Source organism: Heterocephalus glaber, unplaced genomic scaffold (assembly GCF_053883595.1).
Source record: "Heterocephalus glaber isolate CG9 unplaced genomic scaffold, H.glaber_assembly_v1.0 deba00001481, whole genome shotgun sequence".
Lineage (NCBI taxonomy): Eukaryota > Metazoa > Chordata > Mammalia > Rodentia > Bathyergidae > Heterocephalus > Heterocephalus glaber.
The window spans coordinates 19,898,173-19,911,232 of record NW_028258317.1 but is presented as its reverse complement, the minus strand read 5'-3'; the positions used below and the strand labels follow the sequence as shown (position 1 = coordinate 19,911,232).

The 13,060-nt window shown below is 38.5% G+C and overlaps 1 long non-coding RNA gene and 1 pseudogene across 3 annotated transcripts in view; one reads left to right on the top strand and one right to left on the bottom strand.

Annotated features, from left to right (window-relative positions):
* Positions 1-13,060, bottom strand: part of LOC147825862 (uncharacterized) — a 269,968-nt gene that overhangs the window by 196,106 nt on the left and 60,802 nt on the right. The gene's annotated exons all lie outside the window — the stretch shown is intronic.
* Positions 9,903-12,557, top strand: LOC101710377 (sodium-dependent phosphate transporter 1 pseudogene; annotated as a pseudogene).

Genomic DNA, 13,060 nt, shown 5'->3' with positions numbered 1-13,060 from the left:
CAAAACAATATCAGATGGAAAAGATTTCTTTGGACTCATGGTGTTATAAAGAAACAAAAACCAGAGGCAGTCATCTAGCTTCCCTAGCATTCTGAGAGGCTTCCCAGGAAGCCTACTTTAGTCATGGAGAACACTGCAAATAACAGCATAGCAAAGGCTTCCTGGGGTCAGGTAGAAACAAAGAAAACAGGTAGCAATCAGAGTTACTAGTGAGTATATCTTGGTGGTACATCTATGTTCCTGCCAGGTGGAGCATGTAATCGGAGACATTGGTCAAACTTCATAGTCTATCTGCAAAGTTGGACTGGTTGCTTTCATAAACAGCTAAAAGTTCTACCTAGTTGAATCTCTAGACTAGCCTCCACACCCAGCCTTTGACCCCACCCCAATGACCCTACACAGGAACAAAGATACTCACCTCCACTAATTTCAGAAAAGCATATGGGATAGACTTGCTTAACCCAAGAAGACAAGCAGAAGTTCCACTGAACCAAAATGTTTACCCAATAAATGCACTAAGACAGAAGACTCTGGTATCCACCCATTTCAGAGAAGTACAAGTCACACCGCTGCTCAATTCAGCCAAAAAGCTCAACCTGCAGCTCTCAATTATGCATTCTAAAAGAACATAGCTTCTCATCCTGCCTGTCCCAAGCAGCAACTCCATAACCTTGAAGTCCAACCTGTAGACCTGTCCAACAGCATATCACAAAGAGCAGAACTTCCAGGCCAGTGAATATATCCTGTGACCAGAAACCAATATACTATCCAGCCCAGCAGCTCTCACCAATAGCATATCCCATTCAGGAATATGATAGGGCTTAGCCAGCAGGCCCATCTGACAACAGAGCAAAGGCAGTGATCTAGCCAATTAGAGAACGCATAACAAGCTCTGCTTGCCTGGTTAGACATGAACTGACCCTTCCAGAATCACCAGTTAGACTAAATTTTGAAAGTGTAATATTCCCAAATGTATTAGTCAGATTTTCCATTGCTGGTTAAAATATCTGACATAGGTAACTCAAAGGAGAAAAGGCTTATTTTGGCTCATGTTTTCAGAGGTTTCAGTCTGTGTTCATCTGGCTCCAAAGAAGAACCATCATGGCAGAAGAGTGCGATGGATGAAAGCTGCTCAACTCGTAACATCTGGGAAACAGAGATCAGGTAAGAGCCAGAGAGGAAGAGGCCAAAGACCACATATCATCCTCAAGTTTAAACTCTCATGATCTACACAGATACACCTAGAATGTGCCTTACTGATCTCCAAGGCACCTCTCAAGCCAACCGAGTTGACGATCAAGATTAACCATCACACCTCTGCTGTGAGAAACTGAAAGTGTAAACAAGGATCAAAATGTATAATAGATCATGTGAAATAGGAAGAAAAGGTCCAAAGGGGAAGGGGAAGTAGGACGGGTTGGGGAAAAGAAAGAAGGGAAAGGAATAAATACGAGAAAAGGAAAAAAATTGAAACAAATCTCTGTAAATAGGGAGGGATGGAGGGGTTGAAGGAAGGGCAGGGGAATGGGGAAAAAAATAAGAACCAAGATATATCATGTAAAGGTACAAATTCCCAATGATGAATGTCATCATACTGTATACCTAAAATGTACCAATAAACTTAATGAATAAAACAAAACAGATTAACCATCACACCAACAACACCTATAAAGACCAAAACAGGAGGATGTCACCTCAAATGTGGAAACAATAATACAAGGACACAAGGATTACAAAATATCAAGGAATCATAAAACCTCCAAAATAAATTAATAAAGCTCTAATAATAGGCCCAAAAGAAATACAGACCTATGAAATAACTGATAATAAATTCATTAATGAATCTTCTTAAAGAAGTTCCATGAACTATAATAACATACAGAAAGAAATTTAAATGAAATTTGAAAAGCAGTGTACAAAGCTGAAAGGTTGGCAAAGTTATAGAAATAAATAAAAACAAGCAAATAGAAATCTTAAAGAATATAATGACGGAACTGAAAAATTCAATAAAAAGCTTGAACAGAAGACTTGATTAAGAACAAGAAATAATCAGCAAACTGGAAGATTAAACATTGAAATTACCCAATCAATGGAGTAAAAAGACAAAAGAATAACAATGAAAAAAAGAAGGCATGTGGTTATGGGATAATATCAAAATACCAACTTTGTGCATAATAGGAGTTTCAGAAAAATAAAGAGAAAAGCACCAAACCTGGGCATGGTTATGCACATTTATAATCCTTGTGCTCTGAGATGTTGAGGAAGGAAGATTGCAAGTTCAAGCCCAGGTTGGGCAATTTAGCAACCTAAGGAGACTCTGTCTCCAAATGAAAAAAGCATAAAGGCTGGAGATGTAGCTGGGTTAAATCCTAGTACAAAAAGAAATAAAGAAAAAGAGACAGATACAGACAGATAACTAGAAATTTAAAGAAATAGTGTTGAAAACTTCTTTAATCTTGGATTAGATGCCAACATCTAGGCATAAAAATGCAGAAGTCTCCAGTCAAATTAAATCCAAAAGGGAGTTCACCAAGACACACTAAAGTAAAAGACAAAAAAAAAAAAATCTGAGAGCAAAAAGAAATAAGAAACACATCACATATAAAAAGTAGTAGTACAACTATCAGCAGATTTTTCAGCAGAAGCCCTGCAGATGAGTAGAGAAGAGGACAATATATTTAAAGTACTGAGGGAAATATATTGCCAATTAACAGCACCTTACACAGCAAAGCCACCTTTCAGGAATGAAGCAGAAATAAAAGTTTTTCAAGTCAGGGCTGGGGATTTAGCTCAGTGGTTCTGCCACCTGCCTCGCAAGTGCAAGGTCCCAAGTTCGATCCCTGGTACAAAAAAAGTTTTTCAAGACAAACAAAAGCTAAGGGAATTTTGTATCACTTATCCTGTCTAACAGGAATTGGTAAGGGGATTTCTTTAATCTGAAACAAATGGTCATTAATTAATAACATGAAACATGGTACATGGTGTAAGTAAAACAATCATAATCAGAATATTCTAGGACTGTAATGATGTGAATGAAGTATCTGGTGCTCAGTATGAGGTTTAAAAGACAAAATTATTAATAACAACTATAAAATAAATTGTTAAAGGATACACATTACAAAATCATATCAATTCTCGCATCAAAACAAAATATAGGGGAATAAAAATTATATAGTTTTGTGTGAAATTAAATTAAGCTTCTATCAGTTTGAAAAAGACTGCTTTAATTATAATATGTTCTAGCAAGTCTTCTAAAACCACAATGCAAAAATCCCTAGCAGAAGCACAAAACAAAAATACAAAGGATTCAAAGGATAGCACTACAGAAAATCATTAATCCATGGTGGAAGACAGCAAGAGAGGAAGAAAGGAACAAAGATTCTACAAAACCCAAAAAAACAATCAACAAAATAGGAATGGTAAGTTTTGATCTATCAATAATTACCTTGAATGCTAATACATTAAATTATTTAATAAAAGGAAATAGAGTGACAGAATGAATTGAAAAAGAGACCCAACCGTATGTTGTCTACATGAGGCTCTCACTTTTAAAGACTCACATAGACTTAAAATTAAAGGGTGAAAAGATATTGCATTCAAATGGAAACCAAAAGGAAATGGGGTAGCTCCAAATTGTAAAAAGAGATTCTTCATCACTATATAATGATAAAGGGTCAATTTATCTAGAGGATATAACCATTATAAATATATATGCACCTTATATTAAAGCATAAAATAAATATAAATTATTTGAAGGAAAAAAATAGATTCCAATGCAATGGTAGTAGGGGACTTAAATACCCTGTGTTTTGCATGGCCATTTCTCAGTGTTATGTTTGCTATGAGTACCATTCAAGGATAAGGTAATGTCTCCACCTAAAGAAAAGGTTTGCATATTACTTAGTATAAAAAAAATAGTCTTTCCTGTAAAACAACCTAGTGCAATATCTTCATGCTGTTAGCTATGGTTGCCTTTGTCTCTCTTCTATGAGTTTTGTATCCTCTGCCAGCATCCAGAAAGGAGTAGCAGGCTAGCTAACTAGTTAGCTCACAAATAAAAGAAACTCTCAGAGACTTCACAACTCATGACAGACTCTCAATGTTTTCATTTACTATAGAAGAATAGTACCTGTTTTCCCAAGAGAATTATTAAAATAACTGGACAAAATAATATCCATGCAGACACATTGTCAATTTGCATAAAAGATGAGATACTCTTATAACACAAGTGATTACAGGCCATAGATACAGCCATGTATCATAGCAATGAGACATTCAAAATATAAAAATATTTTATTCTTAATTAAAAGTCAGCAAATATTAAATATTTTAGGTTCTATCTTAAAAGAATTCCATGTGGTTTTGGCATCGAGAGATACCAGACACAGAAAATAATGGCATGAGAATGATACACTCCTATGTACACAAGCAAATGAACTTCTGGTAACTAAGTAATAAAATGAAGCAAAGACAAAAATCTCCAAAACTTCTTTTCTCTGCTGAGATTACATTATTCCATTTTATTGTAGCCTTGTTGCAATTACATATTCATTTTCCACTTACTTAAAGGAGTTTTATGCTATGAAGATTCTACCAGTTTTCCACAAGGACTTGGTCTTTCTTTTCTGGAATAAAAACCATGAAGTCACATGGAAATCCAGATTTATTCTGTCCCTCCTACCTTACATTCACAAGGCCAAAGAAAAAAATCTGCTCTGAGTCTTACTGCCAAATATAAAGAACCAATGAAAAATCAGGATCTTTGAGAGATATAAATGCTAGTTGAATCTATCAAGTGATTACTGAACTTGCAATTTCACATGCTGAAATCTTCAAATAGCCAGATGGGCCCTGTACAAATTCAAAGAACCACTGAGAGTCATTCAAAATTACTATAACTAGTACTCTTGACATTTATCAAACGCGGCTTACATGAAAAGTGATTAAGTAAAAAGTCATTAAAATAGCTTTAATATTTCATGAGAAGCCTCTAATTTAAGAGCAGTCTTTTTTTCCAACACTAAACCAAAATCATCACAAATTCCTATCATGTGAATATAATAAATGTTTTATTAATAACAAATGGGCCCAAATGGAGATCTAAACACATCTATCTGCAAATGTCTAGTGAAATAGTGAGAAGCCAAAAGAAAGTTATTTGCATGAATCAATTTGCAAATGAGTTTTTGTTTTGTTTTGACTGATGAAAGAGGAAGGAGGATTTGCATGACACCTAAAAAACACCTCAGAAATGAACAAGAAAATGTAGTACATATCCCTTCCCTTGGCTACTGAACTCATGAGCACAAGCAGAAACTACCTGTGAGGCTCTGGGAAATCAGAGCATAAAGACTGCAGTTTTGATCCTAAGTGACAGAATGAAACTTCAAAACATACAGTCTCCCTGGCAATCAGAAATGTGTTCAACAGCTTATACTGGCGTTACACTAACACTTTAACCATGTGCCTGAGTAAAAGTTGGTCTATTTGCTCTGGTTCAGTGATCCTAGACAACAGACTTTAATGTGAAAAACAATTGAACTGTTCTGCATACTCACTGAACACTAAAACCACTTCTCCATGGTTTGAGGAAGGTTCTCTGCAGCCTGCTGTTATGGTTTATCTAAAATGTCCCCCAAAAGTTTCATGTTTGGATGTGAGGCCCTGGGAGAGGGTAGTAGGGGCATGACCTGAAGGGTTATATTCTCATCCCCAAATAACGTTAGTCTGGCCACCTCCCTGAATTCTCTATTTAACTGCATCAGGGAGTGTGATGCAGTGTCAATCACAGAATTTCTATCAAAGTTGGGTAAGTTACCAGTGGTCTCCATCCCTGTCACTGCCATGGCTCATTGTGTTTTGCATGATCTACTTTAATACCACCCTTTCATAAACTGCATGACAGTGTAAGAAGGATTTAGCCTGACAGGGCTGACTTTGAAAATGGAAGAATACCACAACAAGCCAAGGAATGCCAAGGAATCTTCTAGAGACCTCTAGAAGATGAAAAACCCAAATAAATGGATTCTTTCCTAGGGCTTCCAGAAGGAACTCAGTCCTACTGACACCCCAATTTTAGTCCAATGAGAGTTCAGTCCTACAAACCTTGTAAGATAATAACCTTGTGCTATTCTAAGCCCTAAATTGTGGTAACTTGTCACAGTAGAAATAGGAAATTAATACACATATATTAAAATTTTCAGATTAATGCATAATTTTTCATTCATCTGGTATTCTTTTGAAGTGGAATCAAAACCTTTTATTTGATTGTACAGCATAGATTGGAGTTAAAGTCCTTTTTTATTAAATCACTCCCCTATTTAGGATATAATTTATAGTTTTACATCTTTAAAGTGAAGCAAGTATCTGCTAAAAAGACTGTGTCTATATATAAAAACAACTCTTAAAATTCAAAAATAATAAAAAATACAAACCAACAAAAATTGGCCGGTGAGCTGAACAGACATTTCACAAAACAAGTTGCAGAAGCTCTTTGGCTTATGATGGCTTTACATCCCAAATCACACAATAAATTGAAAATATTATACATTGAAAATTCATTTAATGCACCTAACCTGCCAAACATAGTAACATGGTACACTATAAAATATCAGTTATTTAAGGATGGTAGGCATTGTGGAGAGAGCTCCAGGAACAAAGATGGCTTTGTGGAGGAGGCAGAGTGAGAGCCAAGGTCCCAGAACTGGGTAGAATCGTAAATGAGAAGAGGAAAGATGTCATAAATAGAAGGAAGAATGCTAGAAAATGGACTGGGCCTAGTTACTGAACTTCCCAGAATCAGTCCTGAGAACTCTAGTGTTTCTCTGTTGCAGTCTGTAGGTTCAGGGCCCACTACCCATATCTTTTTTTCCCCCACTACTGGGGATTTGCGTGGCCTTTGCACTGAGCTTCATCCTCAGCACTTTCATATTTTTTATTTTGAGACAAGATCTTGCTAATTTGCCCATTCTGGGCTCACACTTGCAATCCTCCTGCCTTGGCCTCCCAGAGTACAGTGATGCTGTTGCCAAGGCTGAGAGCTATGGAGGTGACCGAGTCTCCTGAGATCAGAGACTGGACAGACAGAATTCAAGCAGTAGGACTGTGACAGGAATGTATGGTGTACAGAGGTCCAGGAGAGTGGCTGCTCAGCGGCTTCTGGGAGCCAGAGTTCTCAGGGAGGATGTGGAGAGGGAGTTGCCAGGCAGATGACACTCCAGAGAAAGGAACAGCAAGGACCAAGGTGGAAACAGCTGGCCTGCTTAGAGGTGAGAGCACTAGCATGACTGGAGCCCGGGTGTGTGGAGGGGAGGGGAGGCCAAGAGAAGACACTGGAAAGTAGTTTGAGACTATGCTGGGAGGGGATTTGGATGGTAGGTGCAGGAACAGGGACTTTATTTTCCAAGTCAGTAGTTCTCAAAATGTGCCTGGACCAGCAGTGCCACCTTACCCGAGAATGTGAAAAGATGCTGTTCCTCAGGCCCCAGGCCTACTGAATGACCACCTCAGGCAGGAAGACTGCTTGAGCCCTGAGCCCAAACTCAGTAGTTTTGGGACAGCATGAGCCATGTAGAGAAATGCTACACAAAAACAAAAAAAACATGCCCTCCAACTGATTCCTGGTGCACACCAAGGTTTGAGAATCACTTTCCTGGGTCACAGGGAGACAGGGTGGATTGTGAACTGGGCAGTCCAATGCTAGCACTCTGAGTCAACATGGAGCTGTGCTCTGATAGCAGCAAGGAGGCTAGGATGATCAGAGAGGGCAAAAGGGACATTGAGTCTTGAGAGCACAGGCATGAATAAAGAACAACAGCAGAAGTGGTATTGTGGTGGTTGTGGTGGATGCTCTGCTTTCATTTGAGTAATAGTAGTCCTGACTTCTGTTTGGACATGTCCCCTGGAAGACTGAATGTATTAGCATCCCTCAAAGTTAGGTGTGATCATGTGAGTTTTGATCAGTGATACATGGGAGGCAGTGGAAAAGATTTGTGCAATGACAAGGCCATGGGTCCCAGAGGGTGTGCTCTCTGTATTCTCATGTCCCCTGGGATAGGATGGAACCTGCCATCCTTGAAACGTGGTCAAGACTACACCAGAGCAACAGCTGAGCAACAAGACAGGCAGCAGCAGGGTCACTCTTACCCTAGGACTGTTTATGGCCAGATCGTTAAACAGTTCCATTTTATTTAAGTCTATTATTTTAGGTGTCTGTTAGAGAAACCAAATCTATATCCTGATACAGTGGGCACATGGCAGGTCAAGCATTCCTTTCAAACCATACCTTGTCCACTGCCTGCCTCATAAGCACAAGGACCCGGGTTCGATCTGCGGTCAAAAACAAAACAAAACAAACCATACCTTGTTTTTTCCTTCTTTCCTTTTCATCTCAAAAAGATTTAAGATAGCATATATCAAAGATATGTACAATGACTCTCATAAAACACAAAGCCCATTAGGTTTAATAGAGCTGCTCTCATTAAGCACTAGTTGTAGTGCTACACTTCTTGGACTCCAAGGCAAAAAGGAAAGAAAATAAATTGGCCTTAGAACAAAAAATAAAATCAGTTATTTACCCTGGTGATCAAGTGGCTATCTGGAAGCTGGAGTTTATGAGAATCATACCATTTGGTGCAACCCTGGAAGATGATCAAAATTATACGTACAGTTTCTATTGAATGCACATCATTTTGCACCATTGTAAAGTCAAAAAAAATTTTAAGTTGAACCCAGAAGATGGGACTATTTGTATAAGGATAGCCAATGAGTATATGAATAGATGTTCAACAGTATTAGTCTTCAGGAAAACAAATTAAAATCACATTGAGATGCTACTACATGCCCACTAGAATGGCTAAAATGAAAAATACTGACAATACCAAGTGTTGGTGAGGATTAGACTTCTAATTATGAAGCACTTGAAATTATATATTTTCTCATCTTTTCTTAGAAATGTCATCAATAATTCTATCTCTACCATTTATTTAAGAACCAAACATACATTTTTCAACAAAGTTTTTACCATTTTAAGAATAAAATTATTTTTATTTAAAGAGACATTCAGAGCCAGGCATGGTGTCATGTACCTGTAATCCCAGCACTCCCAGAGACTGAAGCAGGAGAACCAAAAGTTCAAGTTCCATTTGGACAATTTAATGAGACCCTGTCTCAAAATAAAAATTTTTTAGATGAGGAGGAAATGGAAGGATGGAGGGAGAGGAGAGGGAAGAGAGAGGAAGGAGAAATAAAAAAGATTTATATGTGATATGATATGTATTCATTATGTATCACAAATATGAATACATATGAATGTACTCACTATGTATCACAATCATACTAATAATTTTTTTTCTAAGGGCTGGGAATGTAGCTCAGTACAATGGCCCTAGATCCAATCCCCAGTACTACAAAAAAATGAAACAAAACAAAATTTCAAATAGAAAATTAGATTAGCATCAGACTTCCTCCCCAAAACAGCATGTAGGAAGACAAAGAAGCAAAGGGACCCATGGCACCATCTGCCCCATCACCTCATGTGTCCTTCTATAAACAGGGGCAGTGGGCAGAGGGCAAGGCAGAGGCTAGACTGGTGCCCTGTGGGTACATCACTATTGTTATTTTCTCCTCCCTCACTCCCAGGGTGAACTTGAGTCCTTTCTCTTCTTCACCATTGAATTCTTCATGTTTTTAGTCCTCCAGAGCCAAAGGAACACCAAAGAGCTACCCTTGCAATGCCTATAACAGTAACTTTCTGGCTTGATTTCTGTGTTATAGCTTACAATATTTAATTTTATATTATATATCATTTATTATACCATTTTGATACCTCATATTCTGTTTACACATCTTGAAAGTCACTCAGTAATTTTCTTATTAGTTAAAAAAAAACACTACTCTAGAGAATGGCATCTATGGTGGTACTGTTGTTTACTAGCACTCTAGCTGCTTCTGCTGCTCCCAGTCCACTGCTAGACTCCCTGTGGACTCATTCTGGGGTTCAACATTGCATCTGTCCTGGTATTTGCCATAGGAATCAATGATGTAGCCAATCCATTCGGTATGGCTGTAGGTTCAGGTATAGTGACACTGACATAAGCTTACATTCTAGCTTTGAAATAGTGGGCTTGGTCATATTGGGGCCCAAAGTGAGCTAAATCATCTGAAAGGACTTCAGATTTGGAGACATACAACTTCACCCAAGAGCTACTAATGACTGTTTCAGTCTGTACTAGGTTGATTTTGCTATGCGACTTTATTTTCAAAGTTCTTTCTTTATAGGATCCATTGTATTGCCAGTGCAACAATTGGTTTCTCCCTCATGGCAAAAGGACAGGAGGGTGTCAAGTGGTCTGAACTGATAAAAATTGTGATGTCTTGGTTTATCTCTTCACTGCTGTCTGGTATTATGTCTGTTATTTTATTCTTCCTTGTTCATGCATTCATCTTCCTTAAGGCAGATCAGTTTCTAATGGTTTGCAAGCTGTGCCAGTTTTGTATGCCTGCACAGTTGGAATACATCTCTTTTCCATCATGTATGCTGGAGCTTGATTACTGGGCATTCACAAACTACTTGTGTGGGTACCATCTTCATCTCAGTGGGATATGCAGTTTTCTGAGCCCTTATAGTCTGATTCTTTGTCTCAGGATGAAGAGGAAAAAATGAATGAGAAATAAAGTCTAGTTGTTCTTCAAAGATTAGCTTGAAAATGGACCAGAAATAAACAAAATTGTCTATCAGTGATACTGAAAGAGAAATCCTGTTCCTGAGGCAGGATGCGCCACTGGGCCCCTCCAGGCTGTGGTGAAATAAAAAGTCTTGCTCAAATTTGGAGACCTAGAGGAAGCTCCAGAGGGAGAGATGCATCCCATCATGGACCTAAAAGAGGAGACCACCATAGACAGCACATAAATACTGCAATTGTTAATGGGAACCTTGCTCCATTCAATCAAACCATCAGCAATCAGGTAAGCTCAAGTGGCCACTATCAGATCATACCATTCATAAGGATTTTGGCTTGAACTAAGAGCTACTCCATAAATTATATGTGCCAAAGGTAGAAGAGTACATAAAAGACAATAATAGCTACAAATCCTATACTGCTACACTGTCACAATTTTTGACATGTACCTGGATTCATTCCATGCCAAGAAGGTAAACAGAAGGGCAAAGAAATGGAAGGACTGACATGACCTAAAGCAGACACCAAGAAACAAATTCAAATGAACAGTTATGCCAGTTACTATAATACTATGCCTGACCTTCACTTTACATCTGAGATGGACATAAGTGTCAAGACAGAGAAGGGTCTGGGTACTACTATTGTTTAGGTCTAAAATGTTCCCCAAACATCTTAAGTGTTTGGAAGGTGACTGGATCATGAGGGTGCTATACTCATCAGGGTATTTGTCCATTGATGACTTCAGTAGCTGAATGTCTTGTTAGGAAATGAGGTCTGGTTGGAGGTGGATCACTTGGGTGAGACCTGGGAAGATATATTCTTGTTCCTGGCTCTTCCCTTCTCTTTGCACTTCCTGGTTGCTATGAGGTGATCAATTTTCCTCCACCACCCCCTTCCACCATGATGTTTCTTCATGACAGCCAGCCAACCACAAACTGAAACTGTAAGCCAAACTACACCTGTCCTCCTTTAAGTTGCATTTGTCAGGTGTTTTGTCCCAGTGATGGGAAAGTGACTAAATAGAGTGACAGAAAAGGAGGTAGTAGCTCTCAGGTAGAATGGTTCAACCAGAATAAGCCTGAAGTCTCTCGCCTCTTTCAGTCCTTTCTGACCCTTGATACCTACTATGGGTCATTCAACCACGAGGACAATGATGTCAGCTATGTTGTTGGTCCTCTGGTTGCTTTGGTTGCTTTGTATTTGGTTTGTGACATAGGAGATATTTCCTGAAAAGTACAACACCGATACGGTATCTGTATTGGACTGTGGGTTTAGGAAAGAAGTTATCTAGACCATGGGCAAGGATCTGACATCAGATCCTCTAGTGGCTTCTTTTTTGAACTGGCATCTGCCCTCACTGTAATTGCATCAGATATTGGCCTCCCCATCAGTACAACACGTTGTAAAGTGAATTCTGTTGTATCCTTTGGCTGGCAGCAATCTGAAAATGCTGTTGACTGGCAACTCTTTCCCAATATATTTACACCCCAGTTCTACAGTCCTCATTTCTGGCATTATGAGTGCTGCGATCATGGCAGTCTTCAAATGTGTCATCCCTACAGTGTGAAGCTGTTTGAGATTAAAAATCCTGTCAATGTTTGGGACATTGCTCCCTTGAAGAACCATTACAGTGTTACCAAAAACTGATAAGAATCTTTTTAAAGTTTGGGAGCTGTGAGAGGAAAGTACTACTTATGCTATAATTGCTTTTGTGCTAAATATGATTCATCTCAAAATTAGCTTTGTTAAACAGCCAGGCTTCCATTGGTTCCAACTGAGTTCCGCTTTCCTCCTGGACTGTGAATTCCTGTACATATTTCTCTTCCTTTTGTATCAGGCTTATGTTTTGATGTTGTCTCTGAAAATAGTGTGTGTGTGTGTGTGTGTGTGTGTGTGTGTGTGTGTGTGAAAGAGAGAGAATGTGTGTGTTTTAAAAGCATACAAAGCCATTTGACACAGTACAATCTGCTGTGTTGGTTTCACCAGCTTCTGTCATAAAATGAATAGGGATTTAACAGCAAAAATTTTAACTAGTGCTTCCCTTGTAATCTCTTATAGTCCTGGGAACTCTGCATTCCTGTCAGTTTAGCAGATTCTATTGGCATATGTGGCAACTTCTTAGGATGAAGCTCTTTGAATGCAATGAAAATTAAGTTCGTAGAAACTTCTTTGCAAGCAGTTCTTTGGCTGTTATTGCCAACAAGAGATGAAAAGCCTTTTGGCAACCTTGGTTATCTCTTTAAGATTTCTGACATCATGGAATGGATGAATGAAATGGAGTATAAACTTTGAGCAAGTTACAGGAGAAGGCCTTTTATGTTCATTTCTCTGCCTCATAGTTGAATAAAAAGGCCTAAAGTTTTTAGGAGGAAAATAAATAA